We start from the raw sequence: 10,358 nt of genomic DNA, 5'->3' as shown, positions 1-10,358 counted from the left end.
TAGTGGCTTCTGGGGGCCCTCGCCACAACGACACTAGATGGGGCTGCACGGGACGATTCTCCGCCTAGCAGACACTACACATTGAATTGAAGTGAAATAGCGGAAGAAGTTAGGAAGAATTCGTCCGACAGTATATATAGCGACGCGCAACAGGAGATGGGAGTAAGGAATGTTGAAGAATGACGCGGTTCACTTAAATTTGCTGTAAACTCTTCAATGTGTGCTTCTGTTAATGTAGTTCTTTCCGCCAGAATGTAAAAAAAAAATCAACATCGAATATTTTAAAAAAAATAATTATTTTATTATTGTTCTTTTAGTGGTCCGAGTACATGATTGCGAGAAGAATATCACAAAGGCGGCTGTCTCTTATTTTCTGGTGCGGAGAAGCGGGCTCTCTACGAGAAATCGTAACAACAATAACCCAGAGCGCCCTTCCTTTGCGAATCTCCTGCCTGCTCGCAGCCCTCCTCCTCACGCCATGGCGTCAGTCACGGGATTCTATTTTTAAATCCTTTATATTAAGTTCGCTTGCTTGCTTGCGTGCTTGCGTGCTTGCTTGCTTGCTTACGACCGTGCAAATCTTTCGGTCGTTTTTTAACCCACTTCCCGTGATCCAATAGAGCTGACATTTTCCACACAGACTCGTTGTGCGTGACAATTAATTTTCGTGAAATTTTTTTTCCAAAATTTTACACTGTTTAGGGAAAAATAAATAAATATTTAATTACCAATTGCTTAATGCTGGCAGACAATCATCTGACCCATAGGTGGCAGCCACCTCAAGCCAGAGGACGAGAGGACTCTAGCCGCCACGCATATAAAGGATTTAGAGTGAAAAACTTTGTTTTGACGGGTTAATTTTTTATTAAACCCTTTATATTAAGTTCGCTTGCTTGCTTAGGACCGTGCAAATCTTTCGGTCGTTTTTTTAACCCACTTCCCGTGATCCAATCGAGCTGACATTTTGCACACAGACTCGTTGTGCGTGACAATAAATTTTCGTGAAAAAAAATTCACAAATTTTACACTGTTTAGGGAAAAATAAATATGTATTTACCAATTGCTTAATGGTGGCAGACAATCATCTGACCCATAGGTGGCAGCCATCTCAAGCCAGAGGACGAGAGGACTCTAGCCGCCCCGATGCCACGCATTTAAAGAATTTTTTATTGTTGAATATTTCACCGGAGCGAAGGGGGGAGGGGGGGGGACTCGACCGTTAGCCGTGGCCTGGAATCGAACTTAGACTGGCGGCTTCACAGCGCATTGGCTGCGTTGTGTATAAGATTAACGTGCGCGTGCATCATGCGTAGTGCATAATCACGATAAGCACTGCATTGCCTCTGATCATTACTTTTGATGTAAATATGCAACCCCCGCTGGTTCGTCTTACAGAGCTGCCTCGAGCGCCAAGGATAATGACGCAATTTAATGTAATTGTGAATCATTTTCATAAACAGTGCAGTGTTTAGACTGCATATGCTGTAATGTTCTATTAGAAACCGCGATCCGACTATGCCAGGCTCTTACGTCGGATTTTGCGTCCAACTCCAAACCGCAGGTGAGTTCACCGATGATGACGATACCGATGGAGCAGGTTTACATGTTCGGCAGAAGGTCTTAAGGTGAAGCGATGGAGAATGTTCGGCTAAGCCTGCCGTGTCCGTGAATCCAGTCAACTTCCGAGCAGTTTTGATGCCAAATGTAAGCTTTCTAACCCATCTAGAAGCTTCTAATCTATTCCAGTTGCGACGCGTATGCGTCTGGAACGTATCATTTACACGCAGTTTGTATTCGCTTATGCACAGTACGATAAGTATGACTTACAACAATGAATACGCATTCACTAACATCTTTGTGTCAAACCGTGTCACGATTGAAGGCTGCCTGACAGTCCGCACTTCCACGTTGAAGGGATAGGGGCTCATTCACCGGTTAAGATATCGCGACGCCGCTGATGTTGACCGTGGCCAGAACTCGGGTAGTAAACAAAAACAACCAGGCTCAAAGCGCAGCGTGCAAAGCGATAGGCCACCGGCTCTAATACCGTGACTACCTACGAAATTATATTTTGGCGATGGCACTAACGTTGTTGGTGGTGGTGGTGCATAAGCAGAGGGAGAAAGAGAGAAAAAAAAAATCGGAGCACATTCGCCAATAATGTACGCGTAGAATATTGCCCCGAAATCACGAGCTTCCCACTCGACGCTGGGTTAGGGGAGCAGCAGCAGGTGGGCACCTCGTGCTCATCCAGAGATCACTCCACCGCCTCGGGGTCAAACTGCCGCCAAGGCAATAGCTGGCGCATGGGGTGAGCATAGTTGGTGGAAATGTTGGGTGCTGGCTCGCAGTGGCGCCTACCTCGACTTGGCTCCACATCCATCATATGCTCGCCTTTATCGGAATGCTATTAATAGTTTTCACACGTGTAGTAAGACAACATGTGAATGTGTCCGGCCGTCTCGGGAACATTTAGAGTGTAGAAGATGTGTGTGTGTGTGTGTCTGTGTGTGTTTTAAACGGTAACTCAGAAATCATTGTTAATTTTCAGCAGGGATAAGAGAAAAAACATCCATAGTTTTTGACCGACATCGTGTTCTAGAGGCTTCATCGTGATTGTAAAGGTGTGTGTGTTCGTACGTATTACACGTTTATTGTGTAGAGTGGTTGTCTAATTATGTATTTCGGGGGTTGGCGCACTGCACTGTGAACACACAGACGAGGCTTAGGCTGCACTGTATACCAGTGTCCTGTTGATATCTTCAACGATTTTCTCGCCCCTTCACTTCACCAAGCCGTCTGGACAGGCGCGGTGAAGTATGGTCAAACAGCCCCCGTAACCAACACGCCTTGTGGAGAGGCCTTCATCCAGCATTGGCTTGACATCGACAATATTTTTCTCATTGAATTGTCGTCAAAAATGAGTCGCATGCCATTGTAAAATGGCACGCGTGGTGTGCACGGTGTATGTGTCTGTATATGGGATATATACCCTGCATACAACGCATTCATTCGATATGTTCATAAGCATATTATTAGGTCTCTGTCAGCGTTTTTAAAGAGCATGATGCTTCAAAACAATAATGTATAATACAGTATACGTCTTAAAGTATACCAGTGAAATAAAACGACACATTTTAGCTGCTACTTATAGGCTGTAGACCATTGTGTTTTATAAGCGAGCACCTATTAAGGCTGTAATGACACACGCAGAGGTTTCGTGATCATCATCAGATCCCGGCCGCCTTTGTCTCCCCATAAACGGATGTGCAAACACAAACCACAGAAACAGTTATTCATTTGAGGTCGAGCCGACCTAGGAGATTCCCATTACAGGCTGAGATACGACTTGTGACTAGTGTGGGTGGCGGGGCCAGAAACCGCCCTTCCCCGGCCGCCTTTGTCTCCCCAGTGCTGACGTTTACACACCACACCGGTTACTCGTTTAAGGCTGAGTGGACCTAATAGGGAGACCAAAGACCAGTTCAGATAATCGTTTCTGGTGTTTGGCCGTGAGCGGGAATCGAACTCAGGTGGCCGGGTTCGTAGTGCAGCGCGCTAACCGCTACACCACCGCTCCCCACTGGCATATAACACACACATATATATAACACACACAGATTTTCACACAGCTGCCAGGCGTGCTGAGCAGTAACCCCCAGAGAGGGATCAGCTTCTGCAGAGGCGTTCAGCTTTAATCGACAACAAGCGGAGCACGTGGCGGGCGAGAGGCACTCCCGCCGCTGAACGCGCTAATTGCACGTGCCAGTGATGTATTAAACGTAAGGAGCTTGTAATTACTACGAGACGAACCCCCCAACACCCCGTCCCACCACTCCACCCCCCTCAATACATATTCGCGCCTGTCGCTTTCTTGTTCGCATGGTTGATGTTGATGAAGAAGAGCACCCCAACAACTGCAATTGTACGGTGATACCACGATTTATGTCTGCCCCTTTAACGCCGTTCCGCAACTACGTCGTCACTGGATGATTATATTATCAACGCCACCGCCACCACCAGCTGACTTGCGTCGCCGCAACCCACACGGACGTCGCTGACAGCATCGTCCGTGCTTTACTTTGGTGTCCATTGCCTCAGGCTTCGCCACCCACCCTGCACATTGCTTCGATTTGCACCTTCTTGGTTCTATCGGTAAAGTCACGTAGAAGGGAAGTAATAAAATAATAAAAATAAAACATAATAAAATAATTATTGTATTTATTATTATTATATTACTTCCCTTCTACGTGACTTTACCGAAAGAACCAAGAAGATGAATCCCTGCAGTCACGAAAGCTTTACATCGAAATTTGATTTGCACCGTTTCGATATTCGTTACACCTTTCAGGTAAACCGGGATACCACTCTACATTGAGGTGGTTGAGCCACAACGATTGCGTCAGGAGGAGCGGAGGGAATCACCGCGATGGTGTCTCCTTCGTATTTGTGAATCATGCATTGATTGAGTGGTTATATACCAGAGCGTTTTACATTTTCCAGTTGTGCATCATCATGATGATCATCATCATCATCATCAGATATTCGTATCGGCTGCTGCAATGGTTTGTGCGGTCGATGCGATTCGGGAGGAGGTCTTCTGCGTCGGCTCTCTCACGAGGTGCTTGCGACTTCTTGTGATCTCCACTTGGCTTTCCAAGCACCACCACCGGGGCACCTCCGCGTGGACCCAGCACACTATTTAGTGAATCACGCAGAGATTTGTGAAACCACAAACCCGTTTGGCTGCGAGGTGGCCTGGCCGGGAGATGGCAGTACAGCAAGTTTCATTGATGTATTTATCGTGAACCCATCAATGCGCCAGCTTTGCGGTGTTATCCCCTCGGATGCGGGTGGTGGAATTGGCAAAATATCTCACTGCAGAACCCTCCTGGGAAAAAAAAGCATTAAGTGCATTTATAAACGTGCAACTGCTGTAACCAAGGTTATCACGAATGTGGTTTCCCTGGATTAACAGAGTGCATTGTTCATGAATATTCTTCGCAGTCTTTCTACAATTCCAAGATATCTGCAACATCCTATGTATAGGGTGATCCTTTTATAGATAACCCTCAGCCGTTTGGTTACGTGATTCAACATCGAATATGTGAACATTGATCTTAAGAGGGTAGGCAAAGCAACATTTCATTTCAAAGCCTTCCACACATCGATCACAAATGTTAAGACACACACACCAATCGCTGCCACTGCACACAACCACCGGTTGAGAGGAAAGTTAAGAGGGCATTTTAAAACCAACGGGATATCAAGAAATGGATCACCGTGTGTAACGGTCACAACAGAGCTGGCTCGGAAAATGCCATCAGCCCACTCTGCCGCTCGGCACACCTGGGGGCCACGCTGAAATCCTTTTGAGGAACGCACGGTCACCATGAATTTCAATCACGTGAGAATCCATCTTTGTTCGTCTGCGTGTTGAACTTCTTTCGCACCGTACGTGGCCAACCGTGGCCAATCTTCACGTCTGTCCAGACAGCGCACAACTGCCAAGGAGACCGACGGAACGTGTCACATTTCACCATCGATGCTGCCTCACAACGTGATACACGCAATCGATGTATATCCCTACCCGTTGTCGGGCAGTGTTCATGACAAATGCATTAGACGTGAACGTTCGTGCGCTTCGGCACCGCTGCCGATGAAGACCCTTCCACATCTATCTGCTGAAGAAAGCAATGGTTGCTTGGTGCGCGCGCGCTAATGGGAGCTCAGTGGCGAGCAGTATGCTGGCGTTGTTGGAAGTGAGAATGCCCGCATCTTGATAAGACGTTCTCGAACGTTAAGGACGTGGGCCCGGAATGGCTCGTGCATCAATAGGGAGGCATGCGGACAGGCTAAGTGGGGGTACAACAATGAGCCGGCGGTTTGGGAAAGCATGCCGTGTTCCCGAGGATCTTCAGTCCCAGCAATTCATTGCCAGTCATTTGCCGTGGGTGGCCGTGGCGTGGCTATTCATGCACGCACGCGCGTGCGCCGTTTGGCATGGTCGACGCGCGTGCGTGCGTGTGCGTGATTGTGGGGAGCGGTGCCGTGGCGGTTAGCGCTGCGCTGCGCTAAGAACCCGGCGACCAGAGTTCGATTCCCGCTCACGGCCAAAATCGGTGACGATTTTCTGAACCTGGTCCTGGGCCTCCCCTATAGGTCGACTCAGCCTCAAATGGGTCCGTGGTGCGGTGTGTAAGCATCGACACTGGGGAGACAAAGGCAGCCGGGCGTCGTGTTGGCCACCCACCCCCCTCGTGCGCCCTGTCGGCCTTTATAGGTGCTCGCTAACAGCACTTGCCCCTACAGTCTGTTACAGGCTATACGGGGGATCTTTGTTTTTTGTGCGTGTTATTTTGGGGAGCGGTGGCGCATTGCAGGGTTGGCTACGTACGGCGCGAAAGAAGTTGAGCATACACACGCCGCGCTACGAATCTGCCGACTTCAGTTCGATTCCCGCTCACGGCCAATAACAGTGGCGGATATTTGAACTGGTCCCGGTGGGCCTCCCCTAGGTCGACTCAGCCTTAAAATGACTACCTGGTGCAGTGTGTAAACATCACAATTGTGGAAACTAAGGCGGCCAGGCGCGGTGGTGGTCAGCCACTCCCCTCGTGTGCCGTGCCGGTCTTCATCGGTGCTCACTAACAGGACTTGCCCCAACAGTCTGTTAAAGGTTGAGGGGTATTTGGTTGTATTCTCGTGGGTAGTGGGGAGGAGACGGTTTGTGCAATGCGCCATGGACACCCAGGTAATTAAATTACGTTCAGTTCCCAGTCACAGCCAACGTCTCGTCTTGCTTTTAAAGGAGTACCTGGTGCAGTGTGTGAACATCAGATTTGGGGGGAGTTAAAGGTGGCTGGCCATGATGATGACGACACCACCTCGTCATGTGCCATTCAGGCCTTGTTCGGTGCTCAACAACAATAACAACAGTCGTCTTTGTCTTTGTAAGTGCTATGCAGGCATTGTGCTGAGATGTGCGTTGTTTTCCTTTAATAGGTGTGGACTCTACCTGCCGGGAATTATGTATGTTTGTACGTATGTTGGACTTCTTTCTCACCGTACATAGCTCGTAAACACGACAATTAACAACACAGATGGAACGAGAGTTTTAAAAGTGCGCAATGAACCACGGAGAGTTGACATGCTTGGAATCGCATTGAGCGACAGAGAAAGAGGAACGCGTGGATTCGAGGACGCACACTCACAGGTGAATGACTCACCCATCCAAACTAGCACGACAACCGAGTGGCCGTGGGCAGGAGCGTGCCCAGGAGGGACGGTGACCGAGGAGACGGAGCTCGTGCGCACTGTCCTATGTGGACTAGTACGTGGCAGGATGGTGACAGACGGCGATTCATACGGCAGTTAATGAACCGAGTTCCTAGCACGATGTTGACGATGTGTTTCCCATGCGAGGTGAACTCTGATTGTCGTCGTTCTGCGTGTGTGTGTGCGTGCTGTGCACGCGGTGGCAGGCGCTGTGTGTCGTGTTGGGGTGCTCCATCACGAGGATCCTGAGCGAGCAGGGATGCGAGGTTACCATCGTCGATGCCAACGCCACGGGTAATGCGTCCACGCCGTCGCGAAACCCGTCGCAGGGGCCCTCACGGCTCACAGCTCTGTTACACCCCCCCCACACCCAACACCCCTCCCCCGCGCCACGGTGAGAACGGACACCCACACATCACGAATTATAATCTGGCTGCTGCTGTGCTGGCCTGTTTATTCCATCGTTAATTTTGTTGTTTTTATTCGGTGAACACACGCAACAACAACAACAACAAAAAAACACCTTCGGAGCTTCACGTTTTTTCCTTCTCGCCTTCGATCACGTTCGGCGCTGGAGTTTGCCGAATCACGTGTAACACACCAAAGCGGACCGCGCCTGGCATGCCATTGCGTTCGCGTTGACGCGGACAAATCGTTTGCTGACTCCACGTGTACATCGTTTCGCTGCGATCGGTAAGGCTGCCGAGAAAAAGAGTCGGGCGGGTGATGCCAATGTCCCGATTAGCAATGTGCACAGCGCGTGACATCAGCGCAGTGAGTGTTACGAAGAGCGAGCCGGTGGCGTAAGGTTCGGTGCCATCAACACAATTGATTGGACCCGAGTTGCTTCGCGATGAAGGTTTCATACCGGACGCTTTGCTATTGAATAACGCGCAATAGAGTTGGTGATTGTACACGGTGACCTGTGACTTATTATTATCAAAGTAATCCATGGTGTTCTAGATTTGAAGTTTTCGTGACTGCAAGGATCCATACTCTTTGGTTTTTTCGGTTAAGTCACGTAGGTGAAAACTAAATAAAATAAATTAAAATGATTTTTTTTTTAAATCACTACGTTTCGGAAGCAACACAAGCAACCGTCATCACGTGTTGATTGCTCCAGACGCCTCAGCAATTTTTGCTGGAGCAGTCAACACCTGATGACGGTTGCATGTATTGCTTCCGAAACGTCGTGATTTCATTTTATTTGTTTTCATTTTAATTTATTTTATATTTTTTACCTACGTGACTTAACCGGAAAAAACAAAGAGTATAATACCATGGTGCACAATTGTTCAGGTGCACAGAAAAGTCTCACTAAGTTCGCAAGACCCTTTTTTTCAGGATGGTTCGGTTAAGTATATTTGGCCAGTGCCGTGAAACGTATGTTTGTTATTGGAAGGAAACTGGAATTCCCAGAGAAAAGCAAGCATATGGGAAAATGATATTCATATTCTGCACGACAGTTCAAATCGCTGTTGGCTGTGCTGACTCTTCCAGGAGACATTATTTCCCTGCCTGCGGGTGTCTCAAACTGGCTCCATCTCTGTTTGATCCACCAACCCCACTTGAAAGTAACTGGATGACATAATCACACTAAGGTTAGAAACGTACAAAAATTTCCAAGCCAAATATTGCCTCTTGACAGTTTTCTTTTATAGCAAGCCTGTGAAAATAATAAATTAGGTTATCCACTTTTATTTATGGCTTTTTCGCTGTCCCTTTGGTAATTTTTCTGAATGACAGGTTACATATTTTATTTTGTGCTGGTTTTCACTGAAAACAAATGTGAAATAATTATTATAAAACATTTTAAGGTGAATTTTCGCCCTTAAATGTACCTTTTGTGACGACCATCATTTTAACTTGAAAAATGTATTAAACATATGATTTCCGGCTTTTGGATTTCAAAACAGAGTCCAATACATCCAGGGTTATTAAAATTTACGATCTGGAAGTTGTTATTGCAACATCCACTATAAGTGCCTGCTTTTATAACTTGCAGAGTTTGAATTTTTCTCGAAGCAAAAATGGATACGAAAATACGATACAAAGCACTGTGGTATTTCGTTGCGAGGTAAAGCTATTTTTGACAAAATGATATTTTTCTTCCCGTAAGAGTTGCTTCCGCTTGGTTTGAACGGTTTTTGACGCTTTACGAAATTGGTGAAATACCTTCAGAAATATTCCCTTTTTTACACATGAAGTCAAACATTTTTGTAAACTCTAACCGACAGATGACACTCAGAAGTGAGCGGCCAAGAAACATCGGCTGACAGCCGTGTTGGCAGAGGGACAATTGAAGTGTCACACCACTAGCGATGTCAGTGCACCCAGGTCTTTCTGCTCGGGTCTCGTCGCACGCTCCACGATCTTTCTGGTTGACTTCAAGAACCATGTAAACGTGAAACCAGGCATTTATTGTGCCCATGAAATAAGGGACTATATCACTGGCAGTTTAAAATGCCTCACTGCAAATCCCGCCTTGACCTGGGGAGGTTAAGTGCTGAACTCTTTTCTCATGCGAACGCGATATCTACTGTATGTAAGCTAAACTGTGAAAAGATTTCACACGCTTTGCTCGATGTCCCCATGCCCATAAAGTGTGCTCAGTTATCCCGTCCCCTCATACCCCCCCCCCCTTCCCGGAACACCCTGCAAGCAGCCTCTTCTCAGCCAACTCCTTGCCCACCTTCACACGACTCACCCTCACCCACAGTCCCTCCTCGGTGTAGACGTAGAACAGTGAAAGCATTTTGTGCGGCGTAACCACAGGGGGTCACTTGTGGAATGAATGGCAGAAATGCAACACAAATGATTCACATACACACGCACACGCTCTCTGTAATATTGCGTGGGTTTGGCTGTGACGCAGCGGCTAATGCACGGTGAGTGGCGAGCGATATCTGAATTGGTTCGTCTATGACCCCCACCGCCCCTTCGACCAGCCCACACTAACCAGCGTGGTGAAGTGTGGTCAAACAACCGACCATTACTGACATGGACCGGTGGAAGCCTTCATCCAGCAGTGGATTGACTAAGAACTGCATCGCATGGCGTCGTCTCATATTCCAGTGGAT

The sequence above is a fragment of the Lampetra planeri genome, chromosome 2, assembly GCF_965212315.1.
Source record: "Lampetra planeri chromosome 2, kcLamPlan1.2.h2, whole genome shotgun sequence".
Classification (NCBI taxonomy): Eukaryota; Metazoa; Chordata; class Hyperoartia; order Petromyzontiformes; family Petromyzontidae; genus Lampetra; species Lampetra planeri.
Note: the sequence above shows the minus strand (reverse complement) of the source record.